The sequence below is a fragment of the Anabrus simplex genome, chromosome 3, assembly GCF_040414725.1.
Source record: "Anabrus simplex isolate iqAnaSimp1 chromosome 3, ASM4041472v1, whole genome shotgun sequence".
Taxonomy (NCBI): domain Eukaryota; kingdom Metazoa; phylum Arthropoda; class Insecta; order Orthoptera; family Tettigoniidae; genus Anabrus; species Anabrus simplex.
In genome coordinates, this window is record NC_090267.1 from 330580623 (window position 1) to 330602777 (window position 22155).

At 38.3% G+C, this 22155-nt stretch overlaps 1 protein-coding gene across 1 annotated transcript in view; it reads left to right on the forward strand.

The window, feature by feature from the left end:
- Positions 1–22155, forward strand: part of Mitofilin (inner membrane mitochondrial protein mitofilin) — a 197711-nt gene that overhangs the window by 147443 nt on the left and 28113 nt on the right. The gene's annotated exons all lie outside the window — the stretch shown is intronic.

The following is a 22155-nucleotide window of genomic DNA, read 5'->3' on the forward strand; positions in this document are numbered from 1 at the left end:
TGTTTATGCAAATGTGGTGTGTGGGTGTTCATATTCAGGTAAGACTGTTGGCTTTCTTCTATCTCATACTAGCATTACCTGCGGCTCACTCCGCATTCAAGTCAATTAGGAGATTGGATTTAAACACTAGTTGAACAGTCCAATAATAACTTGCCTCTAATCAACCTCTCTATGTCACATTTCATCTCTCTTCAGCCTCTACATCAAACAGCTGTCTGTTTCCCATACCAGGGAACAATATTTCTAACAGATTAAGCAGTGTATTCTCTTTTAAGGATCCCAGATGAACATTTCCTTTGGCTTGCTCCAAATCTTTTCCATTGTCTCTCGCCTTCCACCGTAGCAAATTTTCTCTCACAATGAACATGATGATTGTTGGATTTTCACCACCAATAGATACCAGAAACTATTTTCACCCTAATCCACCCATCTGTGCCACGCTCGACATGTGAGTACTCCAGATTGTTTGCTCGGAATGCTCTTTTAACATTTAAAAGTGCAATTATCTGGGAAACTGTTGTAATTACAAAGAAAATGCATGTGAATTGATTTTTAGGAAATTTAATTCTAAATCCTGCGTGGATGCTCTTTTCTTGATACAACTAACAGTTTACTCTTTATTGTGTTTCTATCAGCTAAAGCTTTCTTCGTGGAAAACTCGTAGAATTAGGAAGAAAATGTACATGAACTTTTATTTTTGTAGAAATTTAAATTTCTAAGCTGACTTGGTGCACTCCACTGTTCAGCCAGCATATTTACATAGAAGGGTCCTGGTTGCACAATTTTTCTGACTAGCTCTTATTTTTGTTGAAACTACATGCTCCTCTGATAAGCTAGCCAAATTATATACAGCCTGTAATAATCTGGGAGAAATAGGTTTTCTTATGGTGGTTTGTTTGGCCATGGAGATTAAGAAAGTCTCACATAAATTGCTAAGAGCATGGTTATTTGCTGGTGACTGTGGTGTTAGGTGGAAATGAAGAGGGAGTTTAAGAACAGGCAAACATATGGAATGAAGTGATTGAAGAATGGCAAATAAAAATTAACAAGGAAAAGAGCAAAACTGGTACTCTTACAAGAGGATAAAGAAACGGAAGAGGGGTGTAACAGTTCAGTTGAGAGAAAACCAGTGGATGTAGTAAGTAACATTTCAGTACCTTGAGAATGTGATATCAAAAGATGGAAGAATGATAATGATATAGTTGATAAGCAGAAGAGTGCAGTGTGATGGAGGGTTTTACGAGTACGAGAGGATTGTTATGGAGTAAGAAAGTGGCAATATGATGCAAGGAAATCATGTACCGGTACAAGAACTACTTTCTACCAGTCTTGACGTATACAGCTGAAACTTGTGTAACAACCAAGCAGAGGAAAGTAAAATCCAGGCAAGTGAGATGAAATTCCTAAGAATTATGTTGGCCAAATGAAGACAGGACCGAATAATAAATACTGTAATACAAGAAGCACTAGGTGTATGCGGAGTGGGAGAGAGTAGAACAGTAGACTGTGGTGGTAAGGTAAGGTAAGGGTTGTTCTGCCCGAAGGCAGGTCCGAACCTCCGCAGAGGTGTTCCTGAACCGGAGTTTACGTGCGGTAGGGTGGCCAGTTCCTTTTCGCTCCTCCATTCCCTTACCCCCCACCAACAGCGTATGGCAACCCATCCAACTCCTGACCATGCCCAATGTTGCTTAACTTCGGAGATCTCACAGGACCAGGTGGGCATTGAAAAGAATGGAAGGAATGAGGATCCTGAGAGAATTTTTTGAACTGCAGGTTGGAGGGAAAAGACCTAGAGGTAGACCCAAGAAACAATGGGAGGAACAAATTGAACAAGACCTAAGGAAGAGAGTGACAAACTCTCAAGATGTTGCCATTGATGCTTTCACGGCCATGATAAACATGATAGTGTATAGGCTTGTGGGCTTATGTCGTGTCAAGAAAATAAGGTGAAATTCTTTACGTTTTGCAGAGAACTGTGCTCTGTGTCCTCAGAAGAAATCTCTACTGTCCATGAGAAAGGCTTCTTAAACAATGACTCTTTGAATTTAGATGTTGTAATAGAAGTGGAAATGGTACGTTCATTCACTGCCAGATGGCTCCCAGGACGTGGCACAACGCTAGCGTTTGAAGCGGAAGCTGACCGAACCATCAGAATAAGTCTAAGCGGTTCACATAACGTGTTTACTTAAGATATGACATTGACAGGTGTATGACATACACACAAGCCTGGAATGAAACATTTGGCGACGAGGAACGTATGAATTTGGAAAACACTGAGACAAAATAACAATAGTGAAGAGATAGGGAAGGGAACTACCTACGTAAATTATTAATGTCTGGCAACCAGGTACTACTTAATTGATAGCCGGAGTCCCTGTTGAAATTGTTACGATTTCTACGTATTTCCACTGCTTCATAATCCTGGACCTGTAGTGTCTAGTGTGGGTAAGAGCTCGAGCATCTTGGAACATGACATAATGACCCGATGATAGAGCGTGCTCAGGTATTGCCGATTTGTCTGGTTGGTTGAGACGAATATTACGTTCATGTTCTTTGATACAGGTACCAATGGACCGGCATGTTTGGCCAATGTATACCTTACCGCAAGTACAGGGAATTTTGTATACCTCAGGATGTAAAAGTGGGGACAATTTGTCCTTTGGTTTCATTCAGACTATGAGCAATTTTAGTGGCGGTGCTAAACACGGTTTTTATATTGTGTTTGCGGAGGACCTTGGCAATTCGATCTGTGGTGTTGTGAATGTAAGGCAAGTCGGCAGTTCCCTTCACTTCTTCCTTCTGTGAGATTTGCTTGGTCATTCTCTGGGATGTAGGGCTCTATGAATCTGCAAATCGCTGTAACCATTACCCGTAAACGCGACTTTGAACATGTCCATCTCCACCTGGATATGTGATTGCTCACAAATTCGTCTCGCCCTCTTGACGAGTGTCGTGAGAATGCCTTGTTTTTGTGCTCAATAGTGGTGAGAATCTGCATGAAGATAGCGATTTGTGTGGGTAGGTTTACGATAGACGGTATTCCTAAGGAGCCATCCGATTTCTTTCTTAATAGAACATCCAAGAAAGGAAGGCATCCGTCTGACTCCATCTCCATAGTGAATTTTATTGAAGGATGTTGTTGATTTAGGTGGTTTAGAAATAGATAAATATTCTCAGGACCTTCGGTCCAGACCACAAATGCATCATCAATATACCTCCAACATATCATAGGTTTGATGGGCACGAAGTAATAGCCTCCTCCTCAAAATGTTCCATACAGAAATTAGCCACTACGGGCAAAAGTGGACTTCCTATAGCCACTCCGTCCGTATGTTCGTAAAAATTCCCACCCCACAAGAAATAGCTGGATGTCATGCAGTTGTAAAATAGCTTAGTAATGTCCTCGGGGAACAGGTGTTCAAAGAGAGACATGACTGAGTCAATCGGCACTTTAGTGAACAAGGACTCCACATCGAAACTCACCAGAAGTGCATTAGGTTGAAGGGTTATGGTTGACAGCTTGTTGACGAAATACCGAGAGTCCCTGACTATGATTCAGTACGTCCTATCTATGGCTGAAGCAATTTGCATAGGTATTTAGCCAGGGTATACGTAGGAGAACCTATCGCACTAACAATAAATCTGAGGGGAACATCTTTTTTATGGATCTTAGGCAGGCCATATAATCTAGGTAGCACTGCATCCCCCGGGGACAGATGTTTAGCCTCCTCTTTTGGAATTGAAGATTGCCTTAAGAGATTCATGGTGGCGTTGGACACACGAGTGGTGGGGTCATGTGAGCTCAGTCTGTAAACAGGCTCTGACAATATAGGCGAGATCTTATTTTTATACTCGTCAGTGTCCATAACCACTGTCACATTACCCTTATCAACTGAGAGAATGGTCAGTTCAGAATCATCTCTAAGTTCCTTCAGAGCTCTCCTTTCGCCTCTTGTTAAATTGGGTGCGGGTGCAACAGCGGACCTTATGAGTCTCACACATATCTGTCTTAACTCCTCAGCCTCATCCGTAGGTAGTTTGTGGGTGGCTGTCTCAACGGAAGTAATTAACTCCTCAGTGGGAATTTTAGAGGGAGCGACAGCAAAATTAAAACCCCTAGCTAGAACTGCCATTTGGTTCTTGTCGAAGGATTTCTTGGAAAAATTAACGACAGTTTTACTAGCATCCGGGTTCGTGTGAGAGACCGCCTGTTTCTGAGCTAGACGGAGGAACTTTAATTTCTGTCTGAATGACACCTGGTTGAATTTTCGTTCAGCCTGGATGGCAGTAATGCGATCGAAAGTCAACCACAATTCCTGCGAGTGTTGCTTAACAGCAGGTGTAAACGAAACAACTCTCGGGAGACTGAATCCAGTTCCCTACGAGTGTTATGCACTCCCTCGATCACAAGAGCCTTGCTAGCACGTTGATATATTCTCCTGGCTTTCGGTGTATTTAACGTATGCTTCAGCTTCACACAGTTGGAATGATGTTATGGTCCTTGCGTCTCAGTAGAAAGCACAAAGAAGAAAGAAGAATATACTTCTTTCTCCTTAATTTACTGAATTTTGAAGCCTTTTTGAAAGTATCCTCCCCATAGAGTTTTTTAATGTTGCTAGTGATGCTTTCAGGGCTCGTATTATAGACATTACCATTTGAACTGCTTAACCCTTACCCTTCATCTGTCGGGAAAGGTCCAACATTGCAATATTTCCTTTCCAGTTGCATGTTGGGCGAGGCCTGACATAAATCGCCCACCGCTAGTCTGCCGTCTCTTAGACGACAAAATACACAATAATAGACTGTACTGTCATCTTTTGGTTCAGCGTGGAACTTTGTAAAATCCAGATACTACTTGACCGTCAGTCAAAAATCTATTATTTAGATGGCAGTGTAGCCGTCGGCTGTGTCCAATCCACTCAAGCACGCAAAGGCTCGAGTGATATTAAACAAACAATGTCGCCATGTGCTCGCCTAGTCATATACAGTGTACTGTTCAATGTTGTATGTGAGGTAATTGTACCTAAAGAATATATATAATGACATTTGATGCCTGCAAGTGAAGTGGTGATGGTAGGCTTGTGTACCATAACCCAACATGTAGCCGATGCTGACAGCTGGCGCAGTTATAAATCAACAGATCCTGAAAACAGGGTCTGAATTAGAATTTTTTAAATTTTATTTTTACCGATAATTTGTTCAGTGAAATGTAAAATAATTTGTTTTCAATTGCACATCTTCTTCTTCGTCCATTTTCTTTTCCAGGTTCTCTCTGGGTAGGATAGTGTACCAAAGCCCTCCCTCCACCTTATTCGATCTTTCCACCATTCCTCATCTAGTACTTCATTGCTATCGACTCCTCTATTTGCAATACAGTCCACAACAGAGCTCCTCCATCTCATTCTAGGCCATTCTAGGATCCCTCCGTGCACCCCATTTGGAGAAACTAAAGAAGCACCAGATGAGTTGGCCATGCGGTTAGGGGTGCGCAGCTGTGAGCTCGCATCCGGGAGATAGTGGGTTCGAATCCCACTGTCGGCAGCCCTGAAGATAGTTTTCCATGGTTTCCCATTTTTACACCAGGCTGTACCTTAAGGCCACGGCTGCTTCCTTCCTATTCCTAGGCCTTTCATGTCCTATCGTCGCCATAAGACCTATCTGTGTCGGTGCAACATAAAGCAAATAGAAAAAACTTAAGAAGCTTTCAAGAGATCAATATACAATGTGTCCGAGGAAGAATGGTCAATATTCAGGGTTATGACAGGAATGATCATTTGAAATAAACATCTTCATACGGACATATGCCCTGTTCTAAATGGTTTCCGAGATAGAACACATTATTATGGTGTCTGTTTTTTGTTCACCCAAAACTGTCCACATTAATTTCAGATAGACCCCCAACCTAGAAACATATCCATCCTTTTAAAAAATACAACTTTGAGGCAACGAATATTGATGAATAAATAATGAAAATGTTGGTTCGTTAGATGCTTCAGATGGTACCATAAAGCTCATTTCAACTGAAGTATTCTGTCTTTCATTACATTCAATTTCACTGACATGTTCACGTATTTTAACCCTCTTAGTGCCAGGCCTGAAGTGCGTACACATGTGAAAAATGACAAGCATATTTAATGCCATTTAACCTTTGGGTGTGGCGAGCCCATCGTAACAATAGTCTATATGGATAAAGCAGATATGGTGCCTCGAAAAAGGTAGGGCGCCCCCTGCTAAAAACGACACGCAACTGTTTGGATGTTGGGAGAACTGTGAGAAGTGGGCAATCAGCACCGAACTACATCAAGATTGCGACAGTAAATGTCCTGACACTGACGGGATAGACAGAAGAACTCGTTGACTTCATGAAAGAAAAATATATAGCCATACTTGGACTGTGTGAGACCAAGAAGAGGGGAACAGGAGAGATTCCCTTGAAAGAAGGATACAGGCTGTATTACAGCGGAGAACCTGAAGCAAAAAATGGAGTGGTCATCATACTTAGAAAAGAAATCCAAGAATATATGGAGTCTACAAAATGCGTCAGCGATAGGACGATTGTGATGAGACTCCAGTTTGAAAATGGCATGAAAGATCTATTCTAGTGGTATGCCCCACAAACAGGTTGCATAGATGAACGTCTAGAGGACTTTTTAGGGGAAGTTGAGAGACATATAGAAGATACAGAAGTGCTATTCATGGGTGATCTAAATGCACAAGTTGGAATGGAAAGACAAGGAAAGAAAGATGTTTTAGGGCCCTTTGGATATGGAAATGTAAATCCATAAGGTGAGTTGTTGGTGGATTTTTGCATGAGGAACCAAATAATTGTTGGAAACACCTGGTTTAGGATGAACAGTCAGAAGATTACAAGGTATGATTGGGGAGGCAGAAGAACAAAGACCATGATTGATTATATATTCATCGAGGAAGAACACTGGAAGAACCTTTTAGATGTTACAGCCATGCCTAAAGAAGCCTTTGGTGGAGATCATAGAGTTGTGATAGGAAAACTGAAAGTAGGAAAGATTGAAAAACTCCCATTAAGAAGAGAGAAAAGAATTAAAGTATGGAAGTTGAAGGAGAAAAACATACAAGAATTTCAAAGGGAAATAATACTCTTGGTACCCAGGACGGGGATGGAGAGTGTTGAAGATGAATGGAAAAGATTTAAGGAAGCGGTATGTGGTAGAACATCAGGAAGTGTAAAGACAAAGAGACACATTGGTGGAATGATAGGGTAAATAGTAAACTGAAGGGGGAAAAAAATGGCATGGAAAACATCTAAGACTGAAGAAAGTAGAAGAAAATATGTGGAGGCAAAGAATTTGGCCAATAATGTAATGGAGGAAGAAATGAGGAAAAGCTGGACCTTATTCACACAAAATTTGAGAGATGATATGCAGGGCAGCAAAGAATTATTGTACAGTATCTTAAGAAACAAAAAAAGAGATCAAGTAAACACCAGATTTGTGAAGGATGAAGAAGGCATAATATTAACAAAGCCAGAAGAAATAAGAAATAAATGGAGAGAGTATTTTCAGAAGTTGCTGAACATGAGAAATAATGACAGTCATTCAATGGACCACCAGGTAAGGCAATTAGTTGATGAAGAAATGGATAAAGAAATTACAATGAATGAATTTGAAATGGCAGTAAGAAAGATGAAGAATGGAAAAACTGCTGGAATAGATGAAATTTCAGTGGAGATGATAAAGTCAGCTGGATTTGTAGGCATGCAGTGGACATATCGATTTCTCAGGATTGTCTGGGAGAATATGTAGGTCCCTGAGGATTGGCAAAAAGGAATAATCATTCCAACTTTCAAGAAAGGCAATAAGAAAGTATTGAAGAACTACAGGGGAATTACTCTGATATCCCATGTTGCTAAGATAATGGAGAGGATACTGGAAAATAGGATAAGGTTGAGGGTTGAAAATCAGTTTGGTTTCAGAAGTGGAAGGTCAACAATAGAGCCCATTTTCATTATGTGACAACCAATGGAAAAGCAATGGGAGTATAGGAATGATATGATGATGACATTCATTGACATTGAAAAAGCATATGACAGTGTCCCAGGACTAAAATTTCGGACAGTCTGGTGCGAAAAGGAATTGGACAGGGAGTAATAAAAATGATCATATCAGTGTACAAGGAATGTTGTAGTTGCATACAAACACAAGTTGACAGGACAAGTTGGTTCAAAATCACTAGTGGGCTGAGACAGGGAGGTGTTCTATCACCAATCCTGTTTACAATAGTAATGGATGACATCATGAAAACAGCAAAAGCAGCATATAGAGGAAGAGAAATGAACGTGTTATTTGCAGATGATATTGTGATGTCATGAAGGTTCAAGAACAGTTGTATGTGGTGAATGGGAAGGGGATCATTAAGAAGGACAAGCCCACATACATGACATTCTTAGATCTTGAAAAGGCATTTGATAATGTTGATTGGACCAAGCTATTTGAGATTCTGAAGGTGACCGCAATTAGATACCAAGAACGAAGAATTATCTACAATCTGTATAAAAATAAGTCTGCAGTGATAAGAAGCGAAGGGCTCTGAAAAAAGAAGCAGCAATCCAGAAAGGAGTGAGACAAGGTTGCAGTTTGCCCCCCCCCCCCCTCCTTTTCAGTGTTTATATAGAACAGGCAGTAAAGGAAATCAAAGGAGAATTTGTGAAGGGAATCGCAATCCAAGGAGAGAAAATCAAAACCCTGAGATTTGCTGGTGATATTATTTTATCTGAGACTGCTGAAGATCTGGAGAAATTGCTGAATGGTATGGACCAAGGCCCTACACCGTTGGCTGCGCAGTAGCGAGTGACTGGGGAAGAGCTGTCCATGCGCGTATGCCATGTTGCGGGCACCTCACAGCTCGCCGAGGAGATCATAGTATGGAATTCATGCATTAACTTCAATTGCGCATGAATGAAAACACCCCTCGACAGGTTATTTTTATTCCTACGGTACAGGATGACATGGTAAGAAAAGATGTTCATTAGATACATCCCAAATAAAATGTTAAAAAGGTGCCGCTTTAGAAAACAGAAGATCCGTACGGAAATGTTGCATTCCAAGCATCAGGGAAACTTAGCTATTCCCAGGTCCTAATTCATTAATAATATATGGCACAGCCTACACCGACTAACGTGAATATACGCAATAAATATACAAGAATCAAGGCGGAAATGATACTCATGCATACAAACTGAACACATTTGCATTGTTATTGAACAAATCTCCAAAATTCCTTTAGATAGCTGACCTATAAGTAACAGAGGTAATAAAACAATAGTAAACTGGATAAGAAGACTTCAAACTACACTAGTAATGATAGTAAATATATACCTACGTAGATAAACACATTTCTTAAATTTAGAGAACACTCTCCAAAAACAGAAAAACATTGTATACCAGTACATTAAATTAATAATCTTCAAGAAATAATATGTAGCTCACATTAGGCCTACTATAATGTCCATGTTTTTAACTGATTTGTTTGCATATTCGGAATAGACACATGCAATTAAATCCTAGATTCGGCAGTTAAGCTATCATGAAAATACCAAGACATTTTCAAATCACAGCAGTTTACAGCTTCAGTATGATTTACAGATCATGAGGAGAAAAACAATCTTTTACCTGTGACTTAGGAGACTGGAAAACACCAGTAATCCATCAATTCTTTCAATATTTACAGTATTTACAAACAGTTGTATCAAAAGCAAGAATCTGTAATATTGGCAAAAAGAAAACTTGTGAAATAGAATGTTTTCTATGAAAGTTACATGGCAGAACTTTTCTTTCTGATGAGTAATCACAGCAAGTATTATTACTACTATGAACAGATTGTTGAAAAGGTATATGACTGCAGAAATCTGTAAAATAATAAAGTTATGTCCAGTGTTCACCACAAGTAACTTTACTTACTTTACTAATTCCCATCTAAATGAAATTTTTTTATTATTATTCCAGGATTTGAAATAGTGTATCAGGATGAGTATACCTTCAATTATAATTTCTATATGGTTTTGGAAAATAGCTATCTAAAATCTACTTAGATATACTGAGATTTTCATATGTTTTGTGGGGCTTTCTGCACTAAAATAATTGTGCTCAGATGAAATGCACTGTGTAACAGCACTGACTGAATTGCTACATGGACAGGGATCTATGGTGTTATTCTGTTGATTTGTCCCTCCAAAATCTAACTTACTTACAGCACTGACTGAATTGCTACATGGACTGGGATTTATGGTGTTATTCTGTTGATTTGTCCTTCCAAAATCTAACTTACTTTTTAAAATCCTACGAGGAGCCTTGTCAGTCTGAAAAAATAAAAATATATAGGCCTGTTGGATCTACCATAAGCAAAGCCTTATCATTAATAAAAAATAAAAATAAAGTAATACAATATCTAATCCAAATTACTTGACCTACAAGTACCTCTTTTAGATGATTTGGAAAGTCATTGTTGGCACTGTATCATCTTTCAGAATTTTGTTGCCTTCAGATTGCCAAAAACTTGCTTCTGTGAAGTGAATTGAACATAGTCTATGGGAATAAGTTGGAACAAACTTGTCTCTTTTAACAGCAACAAGCCACTTCGACAGAAGTTCAGGCTTATTCAATGGAAAACTGTAAGCAATATGTCTAAAAATATTAGCCATGTATTCGAAATCAAAGAAATGTATATACGGTATTTCTATCTCCTTTTTTTTTTTTTTCCAACCATTCCTGGTACAATGACAGAACATTCTCCCATTGATTTATCACAAAATATTCTTCTGCTTCATAAATAGACCCTCATGTGATATATTACAGAACAGAGTGGTGGAGCCAGCAATCATTTACATTTCACTAAATTTACATTTTGAAAATATTCTTCCTGAAAAAACTCATTACACTAGTGCTACTCTACCTCATAATTCTAAATGTTTCTAACAATGAAAAGAATACCTAGCTTAGTTTAAGTTTCTCTGAATTAAATATATTTTTACCAGTTGGTTAAATTTAAGAGAGGAAAAATATATCATTTAGGATGCAAAATTCCCTCTCATACTATTCTCAACTTGAATACCAATCAATATTAGGCCTACTGATTTTATCAACTCGAACTGAAAGGATATTTTCTGAGCACAAATAAAAATTGAAAATGTGTTCTAACTTTTCTATTACAGGAACATTATAATTCACATAAGGAAGAAGATAAAGGAGCTTGAATATTAAGCACGTATGAATATAAGAGTTAAACAGGTAGACTGATTAGTGTTTCCTAGTGCAAAGTAGGAGTCAACCTAGTCAAACTTCTCTGGAACAGCATATTTAACAATTCTTTTATTATAAAGGAGATTTGAAAACATGGATAATGGTATCAATAAATCATTTTTCTGATAATTGTTAATAATCTGAAGTCATAATTTGACCTAAAATAGATGGGTTTACCAAGCTTTATCAATCATATTTTTCGGATTCTAGGCCCGTGTTTATCGAAATTTTAATACGGGTACTAAGAACAAAATGTGCGCTTTTTCAGAATAGCTGATTAGTTCTTAAGAATTGTACCTAATGAAATGAAAAACGCCAAGGAGAAGCCTAAATATTAAGACTGCCACGTCCATACATCCCTGAATCTACCAATCTGTATCCAATTCTCGATTATGGTAATTTTATAACATTTCAATTTGTACTCACTTGTGAAAAGAAATACCAGATCCTTTCTGATACCAACTGTGCAATTGAAAGCTGCACAAAAGGTCACCATCGTAAATAGTTCTCCACTCCGCACTTACGGCTTAACTTAGGCCTACTCTCCTTTAATATCGCCAATCAATGTAAGCTCGCACTTATCACTAAAATAGTTACCAATATTATAAATTATCACTTTATCACATAACACAACCACAGATGCGCTAACCGATAAGAATCCCCATGAAAAACACACAAGAAACTGTAAACATCACCACGTGTTAACCATGCATTCAAAACTGAAGTTCCCGCAGCATGGCGATGCACGAAGATATTCAATTTTCCGCATAGCACCAGCGCTCTCTGTGAGTCTAGATAAGTAATATTAAAATCTTTGGTATGGACAGTCTTGGGTAAGGAGTACGTGATGAAAATAAATAAGTCCAAAACAAAAAGTAATGGCTTGCAGTCGAACAAAGTCAGGTGATGCAGAAAATATTAAGGAAATGAAGTCTTAAAGGAAGTAGATGAATATTGTTACTTGGGTACTAAATAACTAACAATGACAGAAGTAAGGAGGACATAAAATGCAGACTTGCGCAAGCAAAGAGGGGCCTTCTTAAGAAAATAAATTTGCTCACTTCGAACATTCAAACAGAAATTTAAAAAGATGGTTTCGAAGGCTTTCATCTGGAGCGTGGCATTGTACGGAAGTGAAACATGGACGATAACTAGCTTAGAAAGAAAGAGAATAGAAGCTTTTGAAATGTGGTTTTACAGAAGAATGCTGAAGGTGAGATGGATAGATTAAATCATGAATGAAGAGATACTGAGTCAACTTACTGAGAGGAGATAGATTTAGCTGTATTTGACCAGAAGAAAAGATAGAATGATTGGATAAATCTAAGACACCCAGGACATGTGCAGTTGGTTTTTGAGGGAAGAGTAGGTGGTAAGAACGATAAGGTAGACCAAGGTATGCATATGACAAGCAGATTAGAGCAGATGTAAGATTCAGCATTTATGTAGAAATGGAAAGGTTAGCACAGTATAGGGTGGCATGGAGAGCTGCATCAAACCAGTCTATGGACTGATGACTCAAACAACAACACTGTGTAAAGAAAACAAGGTGAAATTATGTTTATCCCATGTTTATCTCCAACAGATGTGCTTTGGAAAACATGGACGGACTATGCAGGCCTTTTTTCACATTTTGTGCAAAGGGTGCTGGATCACTTTCATATTCCACCCTTTTCTTTGCTGGCCTTTCTACATACGCAGCATTGTCTTTCCTAGTTTCCTTTCAAATTTTTTAAGCCCCCAAATTCCCTCCCAACAATCGGATCAAGATCAACATTGCTTTTCTTTTAAAAAATTCTCTCTTTTCCTATTGTCTCAACTATGTCTCCTATAAAATCAAACCTCGTCAGTATCTTCCCATCTGTGGTCATTTTATACAGTACATAACTATTCAACATCACCCAGCCAAACACAATGAAACACACCTTCTTCCAGTACTTCAGGGTTCTTCGCTCATCCAAGTATGCATAGAGCATCATGTCACTGTTGTCAATACTCCCGATAAAACTATTGTGTTGAAGAATCATATCATGTTTTATCACTTCTTATTTTTTCCCTTATCTACACATTAACCATCTTTAGCGTCTGAATTAGTTAACAAAAGGAGTACAGATTTAGACATGGTATAGGCTTTTGGGCTTATGCTGTGTAAAGAAAACAAGGTGAAATTCTTTATGTTTCTGTGGCGGTAATCGGGGCAATTATGCTTACACATAGTAATAATAACAATAAATATAGCAGACATATGATGATAATAATAATAATAGACACTTAATAATATGAATAAGGAAATGGTAAATGACGCAGTGGTGGTGAATCGCATCAAAACGTGGAAACGTGACGAGTATCTTTTGATATGCAAACTTACATCAAATAGAAGGGAACACTTACAGGCCTAAATATGGCAACTAAGAAAGGATGGTGGAAGGTGCTTGGAAGCCTATGAGGTCCATGGGAACGTATGATTGACGTTATGGGGAAGAAAAGACTTACAATAATACACCCAACAGACAAATAATTATTGAGAAAATGAATATACAATTATAAATGAACAAATAAATGAACTGCGGATTAACTGATACTTGAGATACAAAACAAAAAATGTGTAAGGGAAACAATTAAGCTCTTCGGTCACGAACAAACTTTGAGATTGTAGTTAAGTTTACAGGATGAAAAGAGGCAACCTCGAAAGAAACAAAAATTAATTACACTATTCAAGAAAGTGTGTTACAGTTACTTACAATTACAACTAGAGTTAGAAAAGAAGGTCTGCCTCTGAAAACAACACGTTGCGGACTAGCACAATTGCTAAGTCATATAAATGCTCTATTTTGGAAAATGTGGAAAACTAGAGGAAACTCCGGCACGCAAGATGAAATTCTGCATAATTACTGAACTTACATTAAGTGGGAATAGTCCGAAACATGAGAATGCATTTAAATAACATCAGGCAAAAACAAAGCGCTTACCTTTGGCGGCTGACGACCCATTGCGGGACGGACGCTAAACGCGCCCGTCCGCTGTAGTGATCCAAATTCAAAGACGCGGATAAATTAACTCGCACACGCGAGGAGCCACAAACAGGAAATAGAGTGATTACAAATAACCAATAGCAACACTCCAGTTTGCCACATTCACCAATTAAAAATCCTAATATACTAGTCAATAAAAGCACTTGTACTTTTGGCCAATGATAATTATCTTCTGGAATAATCCTTTCTGCTGAAATTGCATCTTCGCAGATATTACAAAACGACAGGAAAAGACCACTTACACGTGGCACACCCTGCCTCACAAGTCATGTATAAAAATTCCAAATCCCTTTCTATAATTTACAGAAAAATACAATTTAAATCAGGAAATGTAAATACCCAGATCTCTTTGAAAATAAATCTTCTTCATAGTCTATTTCTTCATATGCCTAAATAACTTTTAAATAAGAAAGCTTCATACAATAATTTACTTTGCATAAACACTTCAGTTCTTTAAATGTTTTTGTTTACCTAACATGATGACAAGACAAAATTAAATTATAACAAGATAAAATTCATATCACAAGGACTTCTGTTGCTTTACTGTTTTCTGTTCATTGCTGTTCAACATTGGCCACAGTTTCACAGAGAACTTTGCTCTTCAGAAGAAAGCCTTGGCTATTCACGAGAAAGACTTCTCCGATAATGAGGGTTTGAATTTAAGAATGCTTTACCGTTGGTCATAGTAGGTGGTACGCTCAGTCGTCACCAGATGGTTCGCTGTATGCTGGCACTGCGCTAGCATTCCAAGTGGGAGCTGATGACACCATCTAAGCTCCAATTAAGATACACCGCATGTGCGTGAGAAGTAACAGAAAGGTCATCAGACAAATCAAGGATGAATGAGGTAGAAGAAATAAATAGAAAATAATAAAATAATTAAAGTGCAGTGGAAGACACCCAGGAAAGAATAGAACAGAGCTGAAGAATGGAAAGAAAGTGTGTGGAAAAAACAAGAGGATGATATTTATGTAAGATAGCGGGGCTGAGTGGCTCAGGCAGTTGAGGCACTGGCCTTCAAGCCCCAACTTGGCAAGTTTGATCCTGGCTCAGTCCAGTGGTATTGGAAAGTGCTCAAATACGTCAGCTGCGTGTCATTAGGTTTACTGGCACGTAAAATAACTCCTGCGGGACAAAATTCTGGCACCCTGGCGTCTCTGAAAACTGTAAAAAGCTAGTTAGGGGGCGTAAAGCAAAATAACATTATAATAATGTGAGACAGTCTGGGAGGGGGTCGGGGGGGCATAATTGGTGTACACTTAGCGCATAGCCTGGATGAACCATCTGGTGATGGGAATGTACAAATTTGGAAAAACACTGAAACAAAATAACAACAGTGAAAGGACAGGGAAGAGAACTATGTAAATCCTCCATGGCTGGCAACCACATATTACTTAATTGATAGCCAGTGTCCCTGTTGAAATTGTGAGGATTTTTATGTATTTCGACAGGTTCCCGTATAATCCTAGACCTGTAGTGTTTAGTGTGGGTAAGAGCTGATACATCTTGGAACGCGACATCATGACCCAACAATAGGGCATACTCAGCTATTTCTGACTTGTCTGGCTGCTTAAGACAGATATTTTGTTGGTGTTCGTTGATACGAGTACCAATGGACCAGCATATTTGGCCAATACATACCTTGCCGCAAGTACTGGGGATTTTGTACATCACAGGGTGTAATAGTAGGGATAATTTGTCCTTGCTTTTATATAAACTGTGAGCAATTTTAGTGACAGTGCCCAACATAGTTTTTATACCTTAGCAATTCAATCCATGTTTGGCAAAAAGATTATCGAGTACACGGTACCCCCTGTTTAGTAATTTCACTTTAAATAACAGTCTCTTCACTTCAAGATACCCTAGGCTATGTTGCATCATGACAGCTCTGTTTGATGTGTCTTTGGCCCCTTTATAAACATAAAATGCAAGGCAATAGTTAACCACACTCTCGCAGAGTATCCAGAAGTTCATACCCCAACGATGATGGTGTTTATTTGGCAGGTACTGCATTAGTGATGAGTGGCTCTTCATACCAACTAGACTTTCATCTATGCTGATGTTCTGATGAGGAATCAAATGATATTGGAACACCCAGTTGACTTGTTCAACCACAGGATTAAATTTGGCAGATAGGTTGTCACCAGGCCGACCAGGTGGTGGTTGATCAGTGTTGTCATAGAGGTGAGAAAACTTCAAAATTAATTGAAATCAGTTTTGGGAAAATGTTCTGAACCATGGTACAGTGTGGTACAAAAACGCTGTGACCAATATAATGCTATTGTTAGCAATTTTAACATTCCCCAAAAAATGTCCTCATTTCTGGCAATGTCAATTTTCCCGAGTCTTAGTCCTAGCAGAAGGAGACATGTTTTTATAATGTTTGTCTCGTACCATTAATTGTGGGAAAGTTAAGTTAAAATACTCTATAGGTTTGGAATTTTGTGGTGGCAAATGTTTCAGTTCTGGCATTTGAAGATATGTCACTGGGAACTGTGGTGAACATCTTCCTCTGGCACACTATTCTGTAATAAATTGTTCATTACCTGATTTGGATTATCATTCACTCCATGATTCATATCAATACCATCAGTGTTATCATCCTCGCAATCAGTCTCGTCTTCACTTAAAGAAACATCAGGTGAAAAAAATTCAAGGAGTACGACTTACCTGGGATGTTGTGTGTGTCACATGCATTGAGAACAGGCTGGGATAGTTTTACAATGTCGTTAATAACATGTTCACTAGCTAATTCTGTATCTGAAACACTTTCCGGCAAGTCACACTCCTTAATGTCCTCTTCATTACTTGAATAATCTTCTTAAACATTCTCGTAAATAATTATATTCTCCTGAGCTACACACACATATACACTTCTTTGACTCCATGTTTGCCAACAAGTTGAAAGTGAATTTCAAAATTATTTAATTTCTGTATGAAAGCTTTACAGAGACATCTGATGGCTATAATGGGTACTCCATGCCCTAAACTACAGAACTAGCCACTGGAGATCAGGCAAAGGCTGAAATTGCGAATGTATCATGATAAAACTTTGACATCCGATAGAACAGATCAGCTTGACAAGTTTGTGCGAACCTGTGATCCAATAGATCAGGTCTTGGCGCGAAGCGGGTTGAGTCCCAAACAAAGTTTCCACCACAGAGGCATGTTTTGAAGTCCGGCAACAAAATCTTAAAATCTCATCTTATAGAGGAAATTGTCATAGTCATCTTCCAGTTCCAGTTCTTTCAGTAGTAAGTCCAATTTTCTTTCCTCAGCACCCAGCAATTCATATTCTTATGTTTTCTTTTGCCTTTTAACATGTAAGGATGAATAGAAGAGCTGCTTATTGGTATGTACTCTTCACTTGTGTTAATGATTGTATTTCATGTCCAGTTGAGTCTCTGGATATTCTTTCCTGGGTTCTGCCAAGTTCAGGTCCTTCTTGTGGACTGGAAGTGACTTTATCAGAAGTCAAAACATCTTTAATGAACACATTTCATCAAAATATTGCCACGATGATTCCTTCGGTGCCTCATCAGCTCCTGCTCCAGATCTTGGATGATTCAGTTTCTTGCACTCTCGTTGGAAGTAATTTCTGTATTTCCATTTGGCTTTCACACTTTTAACTGAAATATAAACAAATTGGCCTGAATGAGAAGATAAGTATTTGTACTGATTTTTCAAATTATACAGTTCTTATTAAAGAACTAGCAAATGTACCCGTGCTTCGCTACGGTATTCTACATCGATTCGAATATCGAAGTAAATACTGTGTGTGCAGTAAATAAGATTGTTCTAAAATTGCATGTCTCTAAGCGTTATCCAAGAAATAGCATGGAGAGTTCCCCAGAATTTGTTTCCAATGTAAAGTGTGGGTTGCGGAATTGTGATGATAACGGCAGGCTCACTTGCCTACTGCCATTCACAGTCGAGTTGGGAAATTTATATTATAAATGCAGAGCCCATTGCCTACTGTGCGGCACAATCGATTTGGGGAGTTTTCGTTACAATGGCAGGCCCCCTTTCTTACTTCCAGACAGATAACAGCTGAGGATTTTTTATTAAAATGGCAGGCAACTTCTCTACTACCAGTCAGAATTGAGTTGTGCAATTATCATTATAATGACAGGCCCTTTTTCCTTCTGCCAGCCAGCTTACTGCCAGTCACATAGAGTTGGTGAGTTTCCATTAAAATAGCAGGCCACTATGCCTAATGCTAGTCGCATGTTAGATGGGTACATTTCTTTATAATGGCAGGCACCCTTACCTACACCCAAACACAATCAGGTAGGGGAGTTGAACAAAATTGCATGCTCCTTTGCCTTATGCAAATCAAATCGAGAAATGAATTGTTTATTACACTGGTAGGCCCTCCTTACTAATGCCATTTACACAGGAGTTGGAGAAGGACCCCATTCCTACTGCCAGTCAAAGTCGGTGTGGGGAGTACTGATTACAATAGCAGACGCACACTTTCTCGATGGCTACAAATGGCCAATGTTCATGTAGAGTTTGATGATTCTGTCTCTCCCGTAAGTGATTGAAAGTATGAATTATGCAGGTAAAATGTCCAAATTTACTTAAAATCAAGAAATAGAGGCGAATCTAACGAATAAGGGATACAGATACGACAAAAAGTCCTAAGACCAAGGTTGAAGATCACTCCAAATTGAACGGAGATTGTGCCATACGTTATGTGATAGAACTTCCTGTTTATCCCATAAAATACCTCGAAACGAAGATCTGCACCATAATTAAAATTGACTCCATATTTCGATATTCTTCGGGGATAAAAAGAGAACAATTTAAAGATCTTGGAAGTTTTCCGTTCGTTACAGGCTAAAACATATAATATTGCCAAATTTCAATTTTCTTGCTTGTCTGGCAGATTATGCCGTAATCTGGATTTTGGGTGAGGGGAGTAAAAATTAGGACTGTGAGGAAATTACACCAAAAATATGCAGATGGTCATTATTACCCCTAAAACGGGTAGCTGTATGAAAATTTCACCAAAATAGTCAATGTACAGCCACACACAGTCATTACGATTTTATTTATATAAATAGATAAGGAATCTGCTCCACGTACAACACCTTTTGGGCTACGTCCGCTGTACGTATCCTGCAAAACTGACTTTTCATGATCTCACTTATTAATCCTCCTGTCGAAAAATTCACATGTGAAAAAAAGTTTTAGAAATTGATTTCCATTAAGGATTGTAGATTTCCATTAATTTCTGATGTGCATATTTCAAGGGAGTACAAAATCGTGGTTCCAGTTTCGGATATACCCCTAGTAAATTTAGGTATTCAGAAATAATATTGGCCCTAAAACCTACTCAAGGACAGGTGGATTCTAAATATCAAATTTGGTAGAAATATATTCAGTAGTTTTTAAGTTATAAGAACTCATACAATCAAACAGACAGACACCAAAGCTAAGAAATATACAGATGGTCATTATTACACTTGAAACGGATAACTTTATGGAAATTCCACCAAAATAGTCAATTTACAGACAGACGGTCATTACGATTATATTTATATAGATGACAGATAAGCATGGCCACGTTTGTAATTGCAAACCTTCATTTCAAGATTTACTGCTCCTAAACGGTATATCATACCAACAAACGGTTTGCACCCTCAGACGTCCCTTTTATCACTCTACATGTTTGGTCTTAAAATATTTTCTCATATCTCCCATATTTATGGGTTCGATTGCGTTACGTTCTTTGAATGGGGTGAAATTTGGGTACATTTTTAACATTTTACATTATTTTTCACATACTTATGTAGAAGCTAGAATCATGAAATTTGATTCGCATATACCCATTGGTCATGTCAATGTGCGTGCGAAATTCGATTACTCTATCTTTCCTATATGTGTGACAATCTAAGTAACATAGTGTAAAAAGCACAAAATTTACGAACAATCGAAATATACAGCCAAATCTACTCTATAAGGGAGAGAGAGGGACAACAAAATGTCTCAGGACAAAGTTGTAGATCACTCCAAATTGAACAGAGATTGTGCCATCTGGTTTGTGATAGGACTTACCGTTTAGCCGCGAAAAACCTCAAAACGAAGATCTGCACCGTCATTAAATTGCCTCCACATTTCGATATTCTTCGGCATAAAATTTGAAAAATTTAAAGATCTTGGAAGTTTTCCGTACATTACCGGCTAAAACGTATAATTTTGCTTCATTTTAATTGTCAAGATGGTGAGGCAATCTTGAGTTTGGTCGAGGGGGGTAAAATTTAGGACTTTCAGGAAACTAATAATAATGTTATTTAAATAATGTTATTTGTTTTACGTCCCACTAACTACTTTTTAAGGTCTTCGGCGACGCCGAGGTGCCGGGATTTAGTCCCGCAGGAGTTCTTTTACGTGCCAGTAAATCTACCGACACGGGGCTGTCGTATTTGAGCACCTTCAAATACCACCGGACTGAGCCAGGATCGAACCTGCCAAGTTGGGGTTAGAAGGCCAGCGCCTTAACCGTCTGAGCCACTCAGCCTGGCCTTTCAGGAAACTGTAGCTAAAAAATATGAAGATTGTCATTATTACCCCTTAAATGGAAAGCTGTACCAAAATTTTGCCAAAATAGTCAATGTACAGATACACGGTCGTTACGATATGATTTATGTAGATAGATGAGGAATCTGCTCCACTATAACACTTTTTAGGCTATGTCCGCTGGACTTAGCCTGACAAACCGACGTTTCGTTATATCTCCCTTATTAATTCTCCTGTTAAAAAATGCACATAAGAAAAAAAATTAGAATTGGATTTCCATCAAGTTTGGTCGATTTCCAGTCAGGTTAGTTTTGTACTTTATATGCTGTGGGAGAGTAAAATCACCATTCCATTTCCCTATAAAACCCCAGTCCATTCCGGGAATTTGAAATGATATTGACCTTAAAACCTACCCTTGGACAGGCGGATGCTAAATATAAAGTTTGGTTCAAATATCTGCAGTAGTTTTCAAGTTATAGAAGGACAGACAAACAGACACCAAAGCTAAAAATTATGCATATCGTCATTATTACACCTGAAACGGATAACTGTACGGAAATTTCACCAAAATAGTCAATGTATAGACACACGGTCATTACGATTTTATTTATATAGAATATGTGACTTACAAATGTCAATAATACAGTCATTACCACAAGTGACAACTTTCTTATTTATTACAGCCATCCTAAATACACTTTTAATTGAACCTATTTGATATTTCTTTCAGATATCTTGCCACTGGAGAGTAATTTCATTCTTTGACACTTCACTTTCGATTGGTTGTGTTGGCAGTTTCTTAATTACAAAACTGACTTTTATCATAATATGGAATGTTTTATGGGTGGCATATATTCCAACCCTTACAACTGAAATTGGTGATGAGTAGCAGAAAAGTATTGGGTGAAATGGAAATTTCCTAATTGTTTATTTGCACTGGATGGCAAACACATCGAAATTAAATATCCAGTAAAGTCTGGCTCTATAATTAAACAATTTTTTAAAATATTGTTACAAGCTAATATTGATGCAAATTGCAAGCTGTTGGCTGTTGATATTGGGACTGTTGTATGTCAAAGTGATAGAGAAAAGTATAGAACTACCTCGTTTTACCAAGTATTGGAAAATAACACACTAAATGTTCCACCAGACAAGAACTTCCATGGATATAGGACATCACTCCTTTTGTCATGATCAGTGAGGAGGCGTACTCGTCTTTTACAATACTTGATGAGACCCTATCCCAAAAGAATGTTTGACTCTCAGGAGTGAGAAGTGTAGATGTCTTTAGTATTATGTGCGGCTAGTGGTGGGTTTTACTGGAT